At 43.8% G+C, this 21,987-nt stretch overlaps 1 long non-coding RNA gene across 1 annotated transcript in view; it reads right to left on the bottom strand.

Annotated features, from left to right (window-relative positions):
* The window catches only part of LOC105087920 (uncharacterized), a 372,451-nt gene that overhangs the window by 81,258 nt on the left and 269,206 nt on the right, over positions 1–21,987 (bottom strand). Inside the window, exon 4 of the long non-coding RNA XR_837049.3 lies at positions 15,761–15,837. This is a non-coding gene — a long non-coding RNA (uncharacterized LOC105087920). The remainder of the gene's footprint in view (positions 1–15,760; positions 15,838–21,987) is intronic.

The following is a 21,987-nucleotide window of genomic DNA, read 5'->3' as shown; positions in this document are numbered from 1 at the left end:
TACTTCTGAAGACTCTTAAGAAACAAAGGGTTCTAAGCAGAGCACCACTGGTTTGGTACAAATCTGTCATTTTACAGATTCTATAAATTGGATACTATCATAATCCCATTTTACAGATGATAAAAGGAGGCATCAAAAGGCTGAATAAAACCAGCTTGTACATCAGATGTGAACCAGGAAGTCTGATCCAGAGATCATACAATCCTTATACTATAATATCTTCTATAACAAAACAGATGTATTTTAATACCTTGAAAAACTTTATCCCTGAAAGGTTTGAAAAGTCATCGGGAATGTGGAAGAGCTTCAGTGGAAGTCTATCTATGATCTTGCTCACGTCCCAATCTGAGCACTCATCTTTATCTGGAGAATTCCTCATCTTAAGAAACTTGGTGGGAGGCAGAGATTGCCTTTCACAATAGAAAAACTGTTCTCTTTTCTTTCTAGGGCAGATGGAGGGCCCACGATGGAACAAGGTTTACCCTGGAAAAATGATCTGTATAGTTTTCCAGGTATTTAAGCTTTCTGATGTTTATATTCAGAGAGAAAAAGCCGTAAGTCAACTGAGGTCATTCCTGTACAAACATGACTCATATGCCATTCAAACTGTAAACTACGAAATTGAAATCTGTGAGGAAGTGGCCAGTTTGTTAACTCTACCTGAAGAACTTCTCTTTAGGAACCATCCGTGTGTGCTTATTGTTGAAGCAAATCTTCTCTAAAGACCTGGTCTCTTTCTATGAAACAGACTGAGGAAGGTCTGCTATTTAACTATGACAGTGGCTTCAACAGGGACATAAGAGAACTCTCCTGGGACACCTTTTCTTTCTCAGTCATACTGGTTGTAGGAGTTTGTGAGTAACTAGCTGATCTTTGGGGGAGAAGAAAGCAAGAGAACAATAAAGATAATTTTAGCTATGATGATTTCAGTGTCCTTCTCTGTTACCAGATTGGAGGAGGATATACCCTTCTGGTGATGGCAGCAATGAATCAGTGTCAGGAAACACTAAGCATGACACAGTGCCCTGGAGGTACCCCTGACTCAATGATTAGTACTTTAGGACAGTATGTTTCTCCCAAACAAATGAAAATAGGTAGTGTGTGGAAGAAAATTTTAAAAAATGAGTGTGAACTTTTAAGATTCATTGATTTATTCAACAAGTATTTACTGAGCATTATGCTAAATGCTGGTGTCCCAGTGATGGGCAGAAATCAAAAGGTCCCCTGATCTCATGAAATTTAGAACCTAGTGAAGGAGGCAGATGAGTTAGTCACAAAAGCGGGGCTAAGTACTATGAAGGAGAGCTCCACAGTTCTTAAAAAACCAAGAAAGAGGCACATGAAAGATAATCTGAAGGGCTGGAAGAGCAAAAGTAGGTGAAAGGCAGGCAGTGGTGGCACCGGGGGAGGTGGGGGCAGACGGAACAGCATGAGCCAAGGCCTTCAAGTGTATGGGGATTAGCACACAATGAAGAAGTGGGAAGAAGGCCAGTGAGGCTGAAGCTCATAGGGTAACGGAGAGGGGTGGTGGCCCAGGCTGGAGAGATCACTGGAGACAGTGCAAAATCTTGTGAGCATGTTAGGCATAGAAAACAGCAAAGGTGAGTACTTGCTTCAGGCTGCTCTGCAGTTAACTTCCTAGTCCTTCCAAAGGAATAGGCACCTTCTCCCCTGATATGGGGTGGGGGGAGGGGGGCGCGGTACATGGATAGAAAATGTGGAGCACTGGCTTCTTAAATATCTGGCAAGGTCAACTGTACTCCCCCTAATTTGCAGATGAGGAAACAGAGACACAGAGGGAGGAAGTAAACAAAGTAGCTTACGTTGTAATGAACAGATAGGATTTCAGCACTGGTCTATTGGACCCCATCCTGTGGGGAAACTTAAGAAACCAGCTTTGTCTCCTCTATAGTTTGCCTGTGACCACTCAGGGCTATGTACATTGATTTTGTGGGCAACAGTTTCCATTTTTATTGCTTTTTAAAATTGACCTCAACATGCTTTCCTTTAGGCCCAGCCTCTTTGTGGATCTCTAAACTGGGATCAAAGCAAATGGGTTTGGGTGGGCATAAAATGACCTCCTTCCAGTCACCCCATCTGTCACAGGTACATTCAGCACTCAGAGGCAGTCAGTTTTCCTTTGCTTCACCTGAGATGTGAATCACTGGTCCACACCAGTTACATTTTGCATCATAAGTGCGTTGCTCTATCCTCAACAGGTTATTCTCACCCTCCCTCACATCTCTGGAATTTACAGGGAACCCAGAAACTGTCAGAGTTGAAATTGACTCACTGCAACTCCTCACTAAAAGAGACTTCATTAGAATAAATCCTTGATCCATTCAAAATCTTAGTGAATCAGCACATTCACCATTATTACTCTAATATAATTTCTCCCAGAAAAAGAAATAATGAAAAACTGAAACATCTGAGCTGTGCTTTGATGATTTAATGAGCAGTATTTGCCCAGGGTACGGTGCTGCCTGAAGTGGCATCAGAGATATCTTTTTCTCAATGCTGTCCAGAGCGTATAGGGGGGGCTCATTTATGTCATGGGACCAGAGCACTGCCAAATGTCACATTCCATCCCTTAATGACCCCAATGGGCTCAGCTTTCTGGCAAGGGACTATCACTTGCTTAGGCTTCTGATTTTCTATTCCCTTTCAGCACCAGCTCTCACAGTGGACGTTCTTCTCTTGTCCAGTTTTTTTCACAAAGAAATACAATTTATCATGTTTTAAGAATTGCTCAATTCTCATCAAGGAGTGCAAAACCACAAAACTGATTAAAACACAAAAGCTGGACGGTTGGCTAGGTTCAGAGACAGAGCAGCGCGGTCGAAATGCGAGAGCTTTGCAAACCCATGTGATTTCAAGTGCTATTGCAGCAAAATGATAAATCACCCCGTATCCTGGCCTTGCGAGGTCCCTTGTGAACCACTGAATCCATGGACACTAAATTCACAAATGCTCGTCTACTCTGTTCCCGTAAGTTTGCACCTAACTTGTGTTTTGATTTTTCTGTAATCATATCCAAAGCATGAAGTCCTTTGTGTATACTCAGCTGGTTCTGGGTCTCTCTTTGAGCTTCTGCCTTTGACTGTGAACTTGACATTACATAGCACCCCCAAAATCCCCATAGCCATTTCTGATTATTCTGTTCATCTGTTTCCACTAGATTTTATCTGACCAAGGATATAAACAAAACTTAGATTGTCTAAGGATCTAGCTTATATTACTCTGAGTGAAACAAATGCCCACTAAAATATACATCTTTCATTTTTTCAAATGACTCATAAATTGAATGGAGCATTATATATACATGAAAATTATGAATAGTGGTATATGGAAATGATAATGACATAGTATTAAGTGACAAAACAAGATATAAAATGGAAAATAGTGAGAGTTCAATGGTGGAAAATAAGTATACTAAAAATACTAAGTTTCAATATATTAATAAATTAATAGCAATCATATCTGGGTACGTGAATAACTTTAAATTTCCATTTACAGTATCCTGGATCTTCCATTTTTTTTTTTACAACCCATAAAAAAGACTATTCAAAAGCTCAGTAGTACCTATGAAATACCTTAGTGTCAAAAGAACGGTAGACCAGCTCCTTAAAGCACTGCTCAAATTCCTCCAGTTTCAGAGGCTAAACTCAGGGCCAGCAACTTGAGGAATTTAATAAAGAAGAAGAAACAAATCCTAACTTCAATTCCCCTGCAAATATGACAGGATTTTCAAATGTGCCTGGAAAACTGCATCTGGGGTTTTGCCAATCCCATAACGTTTGGGACGTTTGCTGAACCCAAAACACAGCCGGGCCCACCCATCCATAATTAAAGCCCTCCCCCCAGATGAATTCATTGCTTTGTAGCACCATCTGTCTCATTCCCTTATTTACATAATAGGGAACCCTGCTCCGACTGCAGCACATGAGAAGCGACAAAAGAAAGGCGAGTGAAGATGAAATGTATACATCAGATTATGTAGAATACGGTCGAATCCTTCCAATTTAAAAATTGAAAAAAAAAAAAAATTTCCAAAACCCATCACAGTTTTCACCTGGGCCTCTTTCCAGCTCTCAGAACCTCCTTCCTCCTCCTGCTGCATCTGCAGCTCTCACTGATCTGGCTTGTTTCACTCAAAGAGTTCATTTGTCACATTTTATTTTATTAAATATTTTATTTTCCTCTTGTGGACCCCTTAGAATGCCAGTTAGAGAAAATGACATAAATTAGTTGTGGTTGGTAGTCACTAAGGATGCAGAGGAGAAATAAGGAGTTTCATATTAACTTGAAATTTTAAAAGAAAAAAAATATTGTCCCCACTCTAGAGCTTCCTTGAATCCTTCTCATTTCCCTCCTGTCTCCTGGGAAGTTCCTGTCTTAATAATGGGAGCATGAGCAGTGGATCTGTTCACAGACAGACAAAGGGCTGATTTTTGAATATGCAGCAGTCACTCTAATCCCATGTTTTGTGTCCCTTCCTACAGGCTGGGGCAGGGACCGCCTTCCAGTGCCCAAGGCAGCCACAGGATTCTTACTTGGGCTCTGCCACTAACTCTCGGTGACCTCAGGCAAATCGCTTCTGAAAACAAGTTCACAGCCAGTGCTCTGCTGACCTGTAAACGCCTGCTTGGAAGCTGACATGATGCTCTTCTCTGAGGGTCCAGGGCCCCCCTCCCTTTTCATGCCTGCAGACACAGATGCAAATGGGTGGAGGGTTGAGGAGCCTGAGTTCCTACGGTCTTGGGGCTTCCCTTTCACCAGGACTGAGCACCTTTTGGGCCAGAGTGGGGGAAGATGCCAAGGTGTGGAGGATACACTGTCTTCTGCACTAAGTCGAGCTCTTTTACAGCCAGGGATCTCGAGAAAGCATCCTCAGCCCAGCACTGAAGCCCAGCCGTGGGAGCAGCCAAACCTCATGTGAAAATGTGAGAGGCTAATACCGAGGACAGTGGCTTCATTAGCACACCGCAGAGAGCTCAATAATCAAGCTGGTCTGCAACTAACAGATCTCTCAGCACCTCTCCAGGTCTCTCAATCGGAATTTCCAGGGATGGGATCGAGGAATCAGTATGTTTATTACCTTCCCAGGTAATTCTGATTCACAGCCCACGTTTGGACTTCTCTCTGCTTCCATAACGCTTGCTGGGATAAAAGGAAGGTTAGCACATCTTGAGGAGAAGCAATTCCTTACTGCTAAACTCTGGAAGAAACTGGCCACGTATGTGTCTTTATTTGGGGGTCACGGATCAGAACAGGTAAAACCAGCAGCAGTTTTATTCCTTAGATGCAGAAATGTTCGTGTGGGCACATCTTACAGCCACCTGCAATCAACCTGAGGCCAGAAACCTACGCGTTTACCTGGTGAAGCCATTTCAGCTGTGGCCACACTGACGAGGTTCAGGCTGGGTTTCTGATCTGCCCCTGGCAACGCACTGAGGCTGACAGCAGCCTCGCCAAAGAGGCCAAAGCCCCTCCCCACATTCTTATCTGGCAGCTAAAACTTCCCTCCAAAAACGTGAGTCCAGTGATGACAGAACTTTTCAATACAGGCAACTCAGATTTTCTCAGTTGTATGCGATGTATGAAATAAAAATAGCTTCAGAAAACATTACAGTATTTAATGGTGTATAACACAACCCAAACACAACCTCTGCTCTTGCCTTGCAAGTGCAGCTTGAAGGCACCCCGGCTAGACTTCTTTTCCAACTAGATGCCCTCTGCTAAGCCCCTTCTGTCTATGAGGGAGAAGCTGCCACTGCTGTTGCAAACAGTAAAGAAGTGTATTAGCAAAGATTGTAGGCAGTGGAGACGCTTGGCTTAGACCTCTGGGCCTTCCATTTACAACCTCGAAACATTAGCTAAACCTGACTGTCATCTGTAAAATGGGATAACAGGGACCTATCTGACAGGGCTGGAGGATCAATGAGACAAGGGACATGAAAAGTCTAAGCAAGCAGTGTGTTATAAGACATGGTATGTGTCCTCCTCATCTGGCAGTTTAGTAGAGATGAAAAGTTGGAAAACTGAGTGAAGTTCAAGTCACAGGGAAGGCCCAGAGGTGGAAGGGATTTTTCCTGCCTGAAGAGATTGTACGGTACTTTCCTTCACAAAGAAGATTCAGGCCGAGTCTTAGGGGAGGGTAGAAGTCTTCCGGGAAGACAAAGGGAGCCAGTATAGCGTATGTGGGAGTAAAAAGCAAACGCTGATTTCAGGAGAGTGTTATGTAAATTGCCATGAACAGTTCACAAGGTGCACTTTGAGGGACTGGAATTACAGAAGTGGGAGGGGGGAGCCTGCTAATGAGGCTGTTGCTGCTCTGTGCTGAGAAGGAAGGCCTTCCCGCTGACCACGCCGATGGACCATGGGGGCTCGATAAAGGAGAGGGACATGATCAGAAGTGGGTGTAGGAAGGTCACTCTGGAAATACGGATTCGGACGGGCAGGAGCAGAGTGAGACCTGAAGCAAGAAGAGCATGGCTGGAGGGGGTGTTGTAGGAGTCCTGGTAAGGGGAGGAGAGGCAGTAGTGATGGAGGGCTGGACCTTACTTATTTAAAGATGCCAAGAGGCACGGCTCCATAACTGATCGGTTGGGGCAGATACAGGAGAATGAGGACTCAAGGCTGTCTCCCGGGTTACAAAGGCAGGTGAATGAGTAAATGATTTGCACCTTGACCAGGAGAGAGAGAAAGAAAGGAGCCAATTTGACAATAAGTAGATGTGGGAGATAGTGAATTTGCTTTGAGACACGCTGAGTTTATGAGAACCTGTGAAAATCGAGACTGCAAAGTCCAGTAACCACAGACATACATGTCTCTAATTTATGGGGGAAAAACTCAGGGGAAAGGAATCTCATTATGTGGAAGCTAAGAGGAGTTACTTGCTGGCAGGACGTTCTTCAAAGAAGTCTGCTAATAGCAAATACAGCGGTTATTTCCAGAACTTGAACTGCTTTGAGGATCACGATTCTTTTTCCACTAACCAAGCTCTGTGATTAGAGCCACTCACCCCCAACCCAGAGCTCAACCACATTCTTGAGGCTGCAAACCAAACTCAAGGACATTTCCGCTCTACCATGTCCAAGGTGAGATGACTCTGGACAACGGTAAAGGTTACAGACATAGTCAAACGAGACAGTGGACATGGAATTGCCTTGAAGTCCCTCAAGAAACAGCATCTTCTCTTTTGCCTTGTTTCCCGACAGGGGCAGCCCACGGCGACATGATCCGAAGTTGAGTCATGCCTGGCACGTTCATTGTCTGATGTACAGTGCTTACGCAATTAATATTTGGTGAATGAATTGCCTAATAAAGGCACATGTAAATTGAAAAGAATAAAACATCCTAATGGAGCTGGAGGAGGCTGGGAGAATTTTTTTTTTTTTAATACTTAAGTGACTCCCAAAGGTGGGGCATTCAGATTTTCATCGATGGTGGCATTTCAACCCAGCCACATCTCAAGGTAGCCACAAGGGGGGTTGAAAGTGGGAAGCTGACATTCTCTTTCTCTTGAAGAGGAAACTAAATGTTCAAAGAAGGGAAGAGTGGGTGCGGCTTCTTTTAAACGGCGGTGAAATGCTCTATCAGGTCATAAACCTGTGGTAGAGTTTAGTGACTGTGTTTAAATGGATGATTCTCATTGCCTTATGAGATCCGGAAAAGCCATAAAAATTCATGGCCTACTTGTGGCTGAGCTCTAATAAAGGAATAATCGGTGCTTTAAGCGAGGGGTAATGGGAGGTACAGGGGGAGATTTACTGGAGCACTGCGGGCCGCAGAGAGAGAGGAGGTTTTTCATGCCAATTACACTGACAGACAACAGAGCAAGAGTTTCCTGACACACACTTGCAACCCTGTTCTGTTAAGTGACAAGACGGGGGCCTCAGTTCTGCCTTCTCCTGTATTTCCAGGAATCAAGACTTCGAGTTGCACGCTGGGTTCCTGTCATCAAAGTCCATAAAGCTGCAGTGAGGCTCCCATTATAGACTGCTTGGTACGATGGAAAGGACTTGGAATCTGGAGGAGGAAGGACTTCAGCTTTCCTCCCAGCTCTGTCTCTTACTAGGGGATTTTCTGATTGACCCTATTTATTCCTTCCCAGCTATTCATCCCTGTCCATCGCCGTGGGGCTTGGGGTGTCTCTCTATGGGAGAAGCACTCGCTCCTACTGCCTGGACTTCAAGCTTGGCCATACGACTGGCTCTGGCCAACGGACTGTGAGTCGGAGTAACGTAAGAGCTTGTAGAGCCTTGGGGAGGTGGGCCATTGCTCCCTTCTCTCTGCCACAAGAATCAGAGACCCCAAGTCAGGACTGTTCTTCAGCCTGGGTTCTGGAATAAAGACAACACACAAAGCAGAGCCAGCACGGACCTCAGACGCTGCACTAGGAATGTCATACAATAGAGAATTAACGGCTGGCTGTTCCAAGACACTGAGACGTGGGGGGTGTTTGTTTTCTCAGTATATTACACTGAAAGTTGACTGATACAGAGTGATTTTGAGAAAAGCCCTCAACCTAACTGAGCCCTTTGCTCCCTAAAATGGTGACAATACAGCCATTTGTATGACTGGGTGGAGATCAAATGAGATTCTAGCACTAGGTATGACAGTGAAGGTGTTCCATTAACGGTGGCGACCGTTAGTCTAATTTGCTACTCAATCGGAGTGAGGAAAGAGGTTAAGTTGCTTTTTCAGCACGTGTGCCTGTGGTTAGCTGCGTTTCAATGACTTGTTGCTGCGGAGTCCCTGGGCCAATGTGGCAATCAGCGGCAAATTGGACGTTTATGACACTCTCCTTGTAGGACCAGGGAGAAAGGGGCTCTCAGATCTTTTCATTACAGCCCTCAGCAGCTGTGAAAGAGGCAGCAGCAGGCTCACTTCCACCCCGTTACACGTCCAGTCAGTGGAACGCTGCCTTTCCCTTACCTGGGGTGGCAGTCAGGCAGCTGAGAGCTGGCTCCGATGGCCCTCTGCACACGGCCGCACCGCTATGAAAGCGGGGGACTGTGCTCGCTGCAGTCACAGTGGTAACAGCGTCTCGCCCAGACCCAGCCATTCGTTTCACAGAGCCTCCACAGCGCTCATTCTGACTTTCACGACGGCTCTATGAGCTCCCCATTCCAGCACTCATTCATTCAACCGAGTGCCAACTCCATGATTTCTGCCTTCGTGGAGGTAGGCGCTGCTGTTTTGCCAGTTTCTAACTAGTTATTGCATTTATTCAGCAAACATTATTTTGCACCTACTGCGTGCTGAGCACTGTAAAGTCGATGAAGATCCCCAAATAAACAAAGCCTGGTCCTGGCCCTCAAAGAGCTCACAGTTGCAAAGAGGATGCTGACGTGTGAACCGCCATGTCTAAAAGGCGGTAGTGACAATGTGACCACAGAGATTGAACCACGTGTGTGGGGGCACAAAGGAAAGGGACAGTGAGTCGGCCTGGAGAACCAGGGAACCCAAGAGCACATGGACTCGGCTCTGAGTGATGAATGGGAGTCTGCCAGGGGATGAAAGAGGAACAGAGGAGCAGCAGTGGACACACGGTGGAGACTAGGAAGAGGGTTTATATATGGCTAGAGCACAGGGTCAGCTGGGCTAACAGGGAGAGATGGAACTCAGTAGGTACAAGCAGGTTGTAAAGAACCTTGAGGTGCAAAGGAGTTTATCTTTATTCTACAGAATGGTGAGGCTTCACATAAAGTGTTATAAACAGAGGACCATTAAGGTCACTTTTTTTTTTTTAAGAAGATCACTCTTCAACAATACAATCTATTAGAAGTAAGTACGACTAGAGTAAAGGAAACCAGTTCAGAGGTTAGTTCCAAAGTCCAAAGTTCTGAACCAATGTGTCCTCACTCTAAAGTCTTATATGTGTCATTTCTGCTGAGGAGATACCCACAGAAAGATGTCACTTCTATTTCATAACATCCCTGCCCTTCCTTCGGGAAGAGCAGACACTTAACAAATGATCCATCCATTTAGTTAATTATATTCTTTCATCAGAGGGACAATCACTTCCCAGACACCTCAGGCACTCTGGATGATGATCCCAAGGTCAGGACCACCAGGATAACCAGCTTGATTATCCATGGAAAACTAGCATGTGCACCAAAAAAGCAAGAATTTTTGAAAAAGTATGTGGAGACACATTTTAAAATCATCATGGAAAAATCAGAACTTTGGTGGACTACCAAAGTTCGGCTACACATATTTCATCTTTGTTTTTAATTGCATATAATGTGGGGCATAGCGGTGGGGGCGGAGGTAGGGCACTAATCCTTTTAGCGCATAAGTCTCCTCAAGGTCTCCGTCTGGCCCTGATTATGCCCTCTTTTCTTTTCCTGTACTGCAGGTTGTCACAGCCATTTCTTTCCTTGGAACTCCTTTATAGAGAGAGTTTCTAGAGAAGCAAACAGACCCTCAACGGACTGGATTCATCATTCGCAGCAGTGCAGAGGACATCACCATGCCCTCAGCCAGGCCACACAAGGGGACATGGCTACAACCGTTCCTGCCTGATTCAGGTGTGACCCCATGTAAGTTTATCCAGGCCACAGAGCTGGAGCCACAGCATTTCAGATTCTGGTTACCCAACAGCAACCAGATCTTCTCTACTTTGAGTGCTTGCAAGTCAGGGTGATTATGGTAGAGCAGGCTTCTTAAGCTGTAGACAAACTGCTCCAAATTAGAGCAACCCCAACATTCTTCCAAGGGGTCCCGATTGGAGACCCATCTGTTCCAAGGAAGATCAGCTCCACAGAGCGAGGCTGTTAACAGTGTAAGTCGTTGCTTTTCCCCAAATGGTTCCCAAACACTTGGACAATCCAGTAGCCTATATTCCACTGCAGAACGGAATTGGAAAGGTCTATTCGGGGTCTCTAGGCCAGAGTAGTTCAAAGTCATACTTCAAGATTTTTCTACTAATTCAGTCTTTCTTCTCTGGTCACAAGCCACAAGCTTTCCAACACACAACATGCTAACAACATTTTCAACAACATTTCCTGAGATCATAAATATATGTCTTGAGTGCTCAGTATGTGCCAGGCATAGCTAAGAGTTTTACATGTAGTCACTCATTTACTCTGCATCTGTACGGGGCATAAACTACTACTACTACCCCTGTTTAGCAGATAAGGAAAGTGAGACACAATGGTCTTTTGTAAAGTGGCCAAAGTCATATAGCGAGTAAGCTTTGGAGCCCAGGTTGGAATTTAAGGAACCTAACTCTAGAGATGCGCTTCTTGACCATTTTGCTAATCTGCTTCCCTGCCCAGGAGTTTAACTTGATCTTTTATTCCAATTTACAAGTATTTGTTAACTTCAATTTGTAGGTGAGGAAATGGAGGTGAGAGAGGTTAAGTGACTTGCCTCAGGTCACAGAGCTAGTGGCGGCAGGGCTGGAGCTGGCACACAAATCATTACCTCCTTGATTTCTTAATTTGACATCCTCATTTCACCTAAACTAAGATGATTTTATCATCCTGAGGGAGAGAACAAAAGGGAGGTAGCAGTTGGGCAGCATTTACTGAGCTCTTTCTAAGCATCAAGGCACCTGCTAGGCACTTTATATTTAACTTTCATTTATTCAAGCAACAACCAGGTGAGGCGGGAGTTACTGCTTCCACTTTTCAAATGAGAAAACAGAGGCTTCAAGAAGTCAGGGAGACCTGCCCAAGTTCACCTAGGTAGCAAGTGATGGAAATGGTCCAGATCCTATCTGTGTGGATGTGACACCCAGGTGTCGCTACCGAGAATTAATAGTGGGCTCACCCCTTGCAGGTGTGGATTTTATTCTGTACCCACTTTTACCAGGTCCTCAATAGGATTCAGGAGGGAGATGGGTCTTGGAGCAACACAGGGGATCTTTTCCCGTCATCCCCTCACAAGGGGCCTGGCGACAATGATTTAAATCGAATTTGTAAGCAGTTTCCCCAAGGCCCTGGGTCAAATGGCTTCTGATGTTCTGGTAAGATTCCTCCCCCTGATTCTATTCCCTGACTCCTCTCCCCTGGGCCCAGCAATGAGAAGCTTCACAATTTATTTAAAGGTCACACCCTAGAGAAAACAACTTCTAGACCTTGGCTTGAAATTGCTAGGTAAGCATATTTTAGGCACAGTGCATGTGTTAAATTATTTCTCAAGTATTTGGGGTTAAATCCAGCAACAGAAGCTTCTCACTAGAACCCTTCCCCCTCTGACTTTGAAATATGTGTGTACAGCAGAGAAATTTTTCTGGTTTTGATGCCCTTACACAAAGTGTCAACACACTGTATCTTTCTTCACAGCTCTTTGATGCCCTTGAAGAGGTTTTCTTCCTTGAACAAGAAGCCGCAACTCCAAATGTGTTTAAAACAGAAGCCCCTGAACATTTGAAGTTCAGTTCAGAATGCCTAAGCAGAAACTTGGCAAGAAGTCCTAACTTAAATAAGGAAAAAAGAAAAAAAATCCTTCTTCCATCCATGAAGTATCAAATGTATATTTCCCAATAGAAAGCAGACTTTTCACATCCATGTCTTGCTGGTCTACGATGCTATTATTCATTGCTTTTTTTTTTTCCCCACACCCTCCACAGAACTTAGACTTTTCGACTCATTTCAAGACCATTTGGAGGTATTGCTTTCATCTCAAATTCAACAAGACCAAGTCTTAACCTCGACTCTTTTCTCTACCCAGTGCCCTTTGCTTTTAATTCTTTGTTTCTGCCAACAACCCCTGTTACATGGGCTCAAAACACAGACAGTGAGTCCCTCAAGGACAGGAAGCCTGTCTTAATATATGCTTCGTACCCATGCACTGCTGGTACCCAGAAAATGCTCAACCAATAACTTGCTCAATGAACAGATTTAGAAGTCTTCTCTTCCCTCTCCTTCACCCATGCATCTTATCTCTTCAAAGCCCTTGCCACTTCTGTTTTACAGTAACCCAAGGGCCAAATACTACCCATCTGATCAGGGTGCAGCCTGTTGAAGAAAACCAAAAAACCAGCCCCTGCCAACAACAACAAAAAAAGCCCCAAAACAAAAGCACATAAAATCAGCCAGAAATAGAAACTAAGAGGCCAATGGTTCCAAATATGTGCCTGGGGGCAGATTAGGGTCATTCTAAAAGAGGTGGACCTGGTATAATTGTGATTGATGTAAATACAGTTTTAATCTGTACACAGTGAGTTCCTCTACAAGATCAAGATAAAGTTTGATGGATCATTCCAAAGGATTTCTTACTAAGGACTAAGTATGCCCCGTATCATTAACAGAAATTTCTAAAGAGCAGAATCCATAGGTCCCTTTTAAGTCCCCAACATGCTTTGCACTTGGAAACTACCTACTAAAGCTTCCAAGAACCTCACTTGAATCATGTGCCCAAACTAACCACAAACCATTAAGCCCTCTTTTAAATGAAAAAGTGTTATCAATAACAAATGAATAGACTTCATTCAACTCTTTCTGATCGTGAGGTCTTCTATAAAAAAACACATACCTTTATTTTTTTTCCCTTCAATTATTTAATGCCTCCTCTTTCTTTTAATATATACCATCGATCCTATGGGTATCACTGTAGCTCAGACCTTTCTGTTCTACTAGATCAGAGGATCTTAACTTGAGGTCCACGGTATAGAAGAGAGACTGTGGAAGTAGAGATAAGAGCCCAGAAGCAAGAAAGCAGCACGGATTTCAAGCTGGCATGAGTCTAGAGAACCCTGATACACTGATGAAAAGCAGCAGATGCTGGAGGAAAGACACACAAAGTTGACTCTGCACCAGGCACCAGTCTGGGTACTGGGAGGAAAAGCAGGGAGTACAACTCCTTCCCTCATGACCTTCCCTTCTGATGGGGACAACAAGCGGCTAGCAAACAAATGAATACATATTATGTCAGATGGTTAAGTGCTATGGAGACCAATGAAAGAGATAAGGAAGTGAGTTTTGTAAATTGCTTTTTTTTTATAGGATGGTCAGAGATGGCCCTGCTGAGCAGAGATCTGATGGAAGCAGGAGGAAGGATCTGCTGTTATCTGGGGAAGAGCTCAGAGGCAGGGGAAACCACTGAAGCCAATGCCCTAAGGCAAGAAGAGGCTTGGATCAGCTCCAGCAGCAGAAAGCAAGGAGGTCAGTGTGGCTGGAGCAGGAGGTGGGAAAGATCAGGCAGAATCCTGTGCTGCTGAAGGGCTCACACTTTCACTCTGGATAGGTGTCCATTTAAAGCTACAGTCTTTCCCTGATTCCATTCCAGCAGTGTAAGCTGACGGCCCACTGTGTTTCAAGCACCCTGATAAGCCCTGGCGACATAAACACTAAGATTGAGTCCCTCTTTAGGAGACAGATATTTAGACAAATGAATCTATCACAAGGTAGAAAATGGGCAAGTGTTTTTAGGAGAGATGGGTAGCCTGCAGGGGAACTGAGGTCCCTCTCAGCTTCAGGGAGGAGGCAGTCAGGTCTGGCTCATGGGAATAGTTCCTATATGATGAACCTTGAAGGATGGGTTGAATTTGAATACAGAGATCACTGAGCTACAGAACTTTCTAAGAAACAAGTCAAGAGATGCAGATGGAAAAATGCCTGATATTTTCAGACAATTGTGAGAACTGACTGAGATGAAAACGCTTGAAGGCGAATAATTGGAAATGGGTTTGGATAAGAAGTTTGAAATACATAGATGCGAGACAGAGAATTAGCGTTGAAACCTTATTAGCTCTGGGGTACCATACGCCTTCTCTGTCATTTCCAGAGATGCATGTTTATATCCATATATGAAAGATTTCATAGGAGAAAAGTATATACAATGAGTGTAGGAATTAAATCGAACTGTCCTTTGGTGATTTGGTTAAAATTTTTAAATTAGATCCACTGTTAGAGATAATTTATTATAAACTCGTCCCTTACCCCTCCGACGCTGCACTGATGACGAGGGCGAGTCCTAAAGATTTAATAGGCAATGAAAGGTCATGCTATTAGTAACTGATGAATCAAGAATTAGGCTAATGTCCCATCATTTTCCTACCACATTTCTCTGCTCAGCTCTACCAGGCCATTCCAATACTGTACCAAAGTGAAGCGGGGGTGGCACACACTTAGCACTTCGAATCCAGATCTGTGGCTGTCTAACTGTAACACAGAGATGATATTAATGACTCATCTGATAGTCCCCTGCCATCTGAGTGCAATCTGCCTCCTCAGAATTCTTCTCACATTGTCAGTGGTGACTTAGCTATATTGATGGCTGTAGGCAAGACCTTCCAAATAATTATAGCATCTTCCACCCCTGCTTACTTCTCTGCAGGACAAAAAAAAAAAAAAAAAAAAAAAAAGGAAAAAGAAAAAGAAATCCCTCCACCAAGAAACATTTACTGCCACCACACCATCAAGGAAATTTTGTTCTCTTTTCATTTATTTGCTCAATATTCCTTAACGAGAAGATCCTGAAATCTCTTTCAATAATTGAGCTTAGCAACCAGCTTAACACACGTTTGGATTTTTCAAATTTACTTCTAATGAAAGGCAGGGTTGACAAAGAGCCAGCAGGGATGATCCAATTTAGCCACTAAAGCACATTTTACCTCCTTGCTTGTACCTTAAAGAAAGACTAGAAAGTTTGGAAAAAATCCTTCTGGAGCTTCATGCTTCCTTTAAATTCTGAAAAGAACAAACTAGCTTTAAGATGCAACCTAATTTCTATCTCTTTCAGGAAACCCTCTGTGAACAAACTCACTCCCCACATCTGTGCTCCCTTGAAATTCTGTACATACCTTTCAGATGGCCCTGCCCGTACTGTGTTGTGACAATTGCTGCCCGTGTCTCTTCCTTCCCACCAGGTTCACAGCATCTATCACAGGGGGGACAAAGGAAGGAAGGAAGGTATCAAAGATGGGAGGAAGGAAGGAAATGTTTGGGGCACACGTTTTCCAAATGAACCCAAGACACAAATTTTGGCAAAGAATTTCTTGGCTGCTAACTGGCTAAGCATCACGTGAAGAGAAATAACTCAGGTGTCACCACCAGGGTCCCATACACACTGCTGGTCTGTGATGACACCGGGAAAGAATGTTCTACTTCAGGATTGAAAATGTATGATGCTCACTTACTATGCACACATTGCACCACAAACCTGAACAAACGAAAATAACCATGTCATGGATCTACGAATATTTTTACAGAAGCTTATACGGGCACTTCTTGGTCTAGATATATTTGTGTTTTACGTATTTGATGTACACCTAATTTTATTTAGGCCTCTTAGTGAAATAACACAGTAATGTAATGTAATGTGTGGCAAATATCATGGTAGGTGGGCACCGCGGTACCTGAGACCCTAATTGCTGGTGAATGACAATGCGCTAGCATCTATCTTTCACTCCCTTGGTTCCTCCACTGCCCGTCAAGTGAAATGCATTTGTGCTGTGTTTGTGTTTTTCTGCATTGCAGTTCCCTTTCTCATATTAACTGCTTGTGATTCCACAGCTACACAGAGCAACGTGGTACAAGCTTCACTGCTAATGATTCTTAATTTATTTAAGCATGGAAAGAAAATCCTAAGACATGCTATAGCCCATCGCTAGCAACCCCGTGGCAGTACAAGGAAGCCGGTTTATCATCTCCAACTTGTTCCCTGTGCACACCACCTCTCACCCTATGTACTTACTAAATGAGTCCAGCTTTAAGTAACTATAGATTACAAAGAGGTAGCGATATCCATCTACAGTGGTTGAAATATCTTCAATCACTTCTGTGACATGACTCTACCGGAAAACTGCTTTGGGCATATTTGGTTTGGGCTAGCATCCACTTTTAAGAATTCATCCACTGGTCATGTCAAGGGACGTCTGGACACCTGAGTCTCTGATCTCCAATTCATAGGACATTGGAATTATATTTGTGTAAGAAATATTAATCCGTGACAAGCCTCACCTTGCCAAATGACTTTAAGAATACTTGGTATAAAGAAATTAATATCAGAAGCTGGACTTAGGTTATTAATTCTCACCAGTAGTTTCCTAGGACACTGAAAAGTTTCTGCAGATGGAGGTACAAAGAAGAACTGTCCCAGGGCAGAAGTGCACGTGATGAAGGCAGCATGGACTACCCAAGGGAGCAACCGAATTTACACAATTCAGAACCTCAATCCATGAATAGGTTTTGAGCACCCATTATACACTAGAACATGAGCATATATAAGATGATGCAAGGGTATATATAAACATAGGATATAATTATGAGTTCCTTCAGAGTAACTTGAAGGAAGGTATGGGAGATCTAAAGAAATGCTTGACCAACCTCTTTCAAGAGACTGACTTGGGCTGAACAACATCTTGTAGGAAACTTTCAGGTGTGGCCAGAAGAATCAGGAGCCTTTCACACTGAAGGTATTTACCCACATCATCTGTCTTTTTTGCATTGCAAGTTTCAATTTCCACATGAAGCCATAATTAAAGTATCAAACTTTCCATTATCCATGTTAAATGTCACTCTTCTACTTTTTTGAGATTTTTTAATGTCTAATTTTAATATAGAACATATTCTTTATTATTCCTTCCATGTTCAAATCATTGGCCACGTTAATGAATAAGTCTTCACCCATCTCAATAAAAAAGATGTTGGCCCAGGCCAGACCAAGGACCTGAAGGTTCCCCATTTCTCCAGGGATCCCTCTTCTGACAGCCACTGCTACAACTTTTGGGTATTATCAACACATCCACCAAACTGAAAACCATCCAGCTCTGTTTTCCTCTTCACTTTAAGGTTCTACAAGGCACCAAGCTCAAAGATGCTATTCCTGTGACAACAGAGTTCTATAAATGGCCAAGATGTGACCCACAAAATGAAATGAAGATGACAGCAATAATCCCAAAGAATATATTACGCTCTAAGTCCTTGGGATCACTACACCTTCCCCTAATTGCTCAACATTTTTTTCTTTTAATCTACTGAAAAATCAGAAGCATCTTCAAGTTTTCTAAAGCTTTTGGAAATCAAGATATTGGCTCAGTCACCTAGTACCACCTGACTCCCCACCTCCCGCAAACATGGCTGTGAGCATCACAGCCATCCCTTCAGCAGCTTTGCTCCCTAGCTTGGCATCAGGCAGGCCTGCAATTCCATCGGGGCAGAGGGCTCCATATCCTTTACAGAAAGGTCATACTCCTTTGGAATTGCTTTATCTTGACTGGGCTTCTAGATCTGCCTCTTCGTGTTTGTCCCTCCCTTTCCTGCCTTTTTTTGACTGCTCATCTGGGGAGAAGTTGAAAGAGGCATTTTATCATTTATGCAGTGGACAACTGACACCTTGCTCTTTGAAAAAAGCAAGCAAAAGAATCAATGACACCAAACATAATGTACCTTAAAAAAAAAGGGTGCTTCAACTAATCGAGTCTAAAAGAACTTAGATGAGTGAGAACATGGAAAGGGGAACATCTTTCTAGAGAGAGTACTTTTGTCGGCAGGAAATTCTCTCTACAGCCAACGAGCCTGTCAACAGAAGGAAAAGGGTGGAGGTGGTCCCTCTCAAGACGATCTGAGGAACAAAGGGAAGCAACCAGGTAGCTGATGCAGTGAAAGGGGGCCTCCTGTTGTCCACGCCTCTACTTCCACAGAGGCATCTGCCCTGTTCATCAGTCAGTTCAGCAGAAGCTCTGTGACGGCCAGAAGCCTGGCGGTAAGTCAATATGTTCCCCTTGAGACAAGGAAAAATCCGCAGGTCAGACTCCCTGGGCAAGTGGACTACAAAGAACACCGCATGCATACAAATGCTGTAGTAAATTAAGATAATGATATTGGCCGTTTATGGTAGATAAAACATAAATCTGTAACAGAAGCATCTAGGAGATTCCAGCGCCCCATGTATCAACATCAGAAAGAGCAGTCATGATTGTTGTCAAGAAAAAAAAAAAAAATCCAGGGCCCGGCTAACATTTGGAGATAGAAAGCTTTCATATCCTTCGGTCTTCTTTCCTTTGTGATTTCCACAGGATTTTCATTTCCAGAGATATTATACTACTTGCTTTCAAAGGAATTCAATATTTTCATTCAGAAAAGTAATTTCACAGGAAAGAAACACAGAGCGATGTCCTGGGTATTCATTTTCAGAGCCAATCTTACAAAGTCAATTTGTGCTGCATGGAGCTGGGGCGACATGAAAAGGTGCAGCTCCTGTGCACATGGGTTTCTAGGGTCCTCTTCTCCCTTCCCCTCCCCCTCAGGCAGGACACCCCACAAGCATTTGAAAAAGAACTGCCTGGCGTTGAAACAAAAGAGGCTGCCGACTCTCTTAATGACATCACCCGGCATAACCCAAAGACCAGATCCCAAGCCCAGGACTAGATTATGGTTTCATCCCTTCTGCCCTGGACTGAAAGTCCTGTCTCCACAACCATCACAATCATTCTCTTCCTTTTCTTCAGGTGGTTACAAGAATGAGAGGAGAAAGCAACAAGCCCAAGGTGAAAGACAAGGAGATGGGTTTCTTGCTCGGGTACTTGGTTGCAGATAAAAGATAATTCTGATCAAACCCAGACTGAAATCCTTCCAGCCCACATAAAGTCAAGGTTGGGCAGCCTGAGCCAATCAAGTTGAAAGCTGACTGATTTTTTTCGGCAGTGAGTCAGAAACTGACAGAGGGACAGAGGTGGATGGAGGAAGGATGGGGGGGAGGCGAAGAAAGGAGGAGAAAAGCACCCCCTCAACCCCAATTGGGGTGAACAGATGGACTGACAGAGTGAACGAGAGACAGAGATGGAGGGGGAGAAAAAGAAGCATTTCCTTTTCCTTCTCCTGTTACTTGACATATTTCAGGGTCCAAAAGAATCAAAACAGATCTCCAAGTTTTTCAGCAGACATTTGGGGTGATGGAACCCCAAAGTCCAGTTGCCGATGGACCTTTTTCCTTATTTTTTTTTTTCCCCAGCCAGCCGCATGCCCTAACCTTGAGGATGCTGTTTATTCCTGGGGGCGAGATAAGCCGGCCAGGCCGGGCCCCAGCCCCCATCGGAGCCCGGTGGGCATTCCCAGCCAACAAAGGGAGAGCCCTGTTCAGCAACAAGCATTTGGTTTTGATTAGAGGATATTCAGGGACTGTGCAAGTTCTATTAAAATAAGCACAAAACCATTTTAAAGGGCTTTTTCTTTTCTTTCTCCTCCCCCTCCTCAGTTTATATTGTTGATCTTTCTTCCTGGACGGCTCCTCACAAATGCCTTTTGTTTTCTTGTGTGATTCTACGTGCCAGGACTCTGAGCAGGCAGGACGGAGGTCCTGTCCTGGCACGCTTTCAAGTCTCTTCCATAGGAGATGAAGGCCTGTTGCTGTGCCTTCGAGGGTATAAATTTAGGGGCCGCCAAACCGTCCGGAGGTAATTCAAACGCTGGTAAATGTTGGAATCCACCCTGGCCCCCTGCTCATCTGAATACCCTGGCACTTACCCCACTCGGAGGAAACGAAACCAATTTGGGAAAGCGAAGAGAGAATAAACATGCAATTAAAATGGTCATTTCTCCTGGTTTCTTCCTTTAGTTCTTTTTTTAACACTGCATCCCCTTCTAGAATCTGATGATGAAATGGGCCTGGTTAATTATAACAACACACAAAAGATCGCCGTCTTTTCCCCACAGTGACTAGGGCAGCTTTGAATATATACACATATATATATATATATATATATTTTTTTTTTTTGGTGAGGGGCGCTGGGGGTGGTGAGGAATGGGGAGAGAGGTGGATAAACTTCAAGCAAAGCCGTCATTTTGGAAGAGCCGCTGTTTTTAGATTATTTCAAACCCTTGGCCAGGGTGAACATTACAGAAATGGTGCTTTCCTTTCAATTTCTCTATCTTCCTCTTTTATACAGAGATAGACAAATAAAAAGGAATCTTCCCAGAGGCAGCATGCATGCCATTTCTATATATTCTTCAGATAGCCTATTTTGATTCAGCTTAAAGCATAACCTATCATTTTTATTCAAGATTCCACCCAGCCTCTCTCTCTCTCTCCCCCTCTCCCCAAGCAAGTCTTCAAGAAGCTCTGCTGCCCTGCTTTGTTCCAGAGACCCTGTGAAAGGCCTAAAGATGGAGATAGCACATCCATCTGGTTTGTTTTCATATCCTAAGAGAAGGGGTTGAGAGAGCCCCCTCCAGTGGAGGGAACACGGTGGTCGCAGATAGACGTGGCTGTCTTCTCTTTGTTTGTTTGTGATTAGCTTCTTGTGTTCATCTCAGGAAGACTCTTCATATCCATGGGGAAATAACAGCATTAAATGAAGCTCACCCAGCAAACAGGAGAATTCGTTGCCAGTGCTCTGAAATACTGACACTTAAAAGATTCCATTTTGGTGTCAAAAAACAAAAACAAAACCATAAGCATCTCACTTCCTCTCCGTCCTTTTTTGGTGTCGTTCCCCTTCCCCCCTCTGCCTCATTCTGAGCAGAGCGTGAATTCTATCTGTATCAACCTTACAGCATCTGCGAGAAAATAACAGCCAACCTGTATGTGAAAGAGGAAGAGATTCCACGTCAGAGCAAAATTAAGATCTTGATGCTTCATCGTTGCCATGATATCACCCTCAAGCGTGGTGAATAAATACCACAGGAATACCAAACAGCCATGGAGCAAAAATGAATACTGAAATTTATAAAGTGGCCAGTGTCCAAAACAGTAATCGTCACAGAGAAGTGTTCTGACATCTGAGAACAACCTCCATTTTCCTTCGGAACTGAGCATGCTTGATTTGGTAGGGTGGGTTTTTGAACACACACGTTGTTACAATGAATTTCCAACTGCCCCTCTCTTTTTTAACCCCTTCAATTTTTATAATCGCTCATCACACCAATTTTAGAATAAGAAAGGGCTCAAGGCACAAAATTTTAAATCAGATGATGCGGGCTAGAATCCTTATTCTCTGACTCTCCACATGTCTAGCTGGGGGAACAGTTCATCTTTCTGAGCTTCAACTGGCATCTATAAAGTGGGGAAACCTAACAGACCCACTCTCAC

This window comes from Camelus dromedarius, chromosome 10 (assembly GCF_036321535.1).
Source record: "Camelus dromedarius isolate mCamDro1 chromosome 10, mCamDro1.pat, whole genome shotgun sequence".
NCBI lineage: Eukaryota > Metazoa > Chordata > Mammalia > Artiodactyla > Camelidae > Camelus > Camelus dromedarius.
Note: the sequence above shows the minus strand (reverse complement) of the source record. Positions and strands in the feature narration are given on the sequence as shown.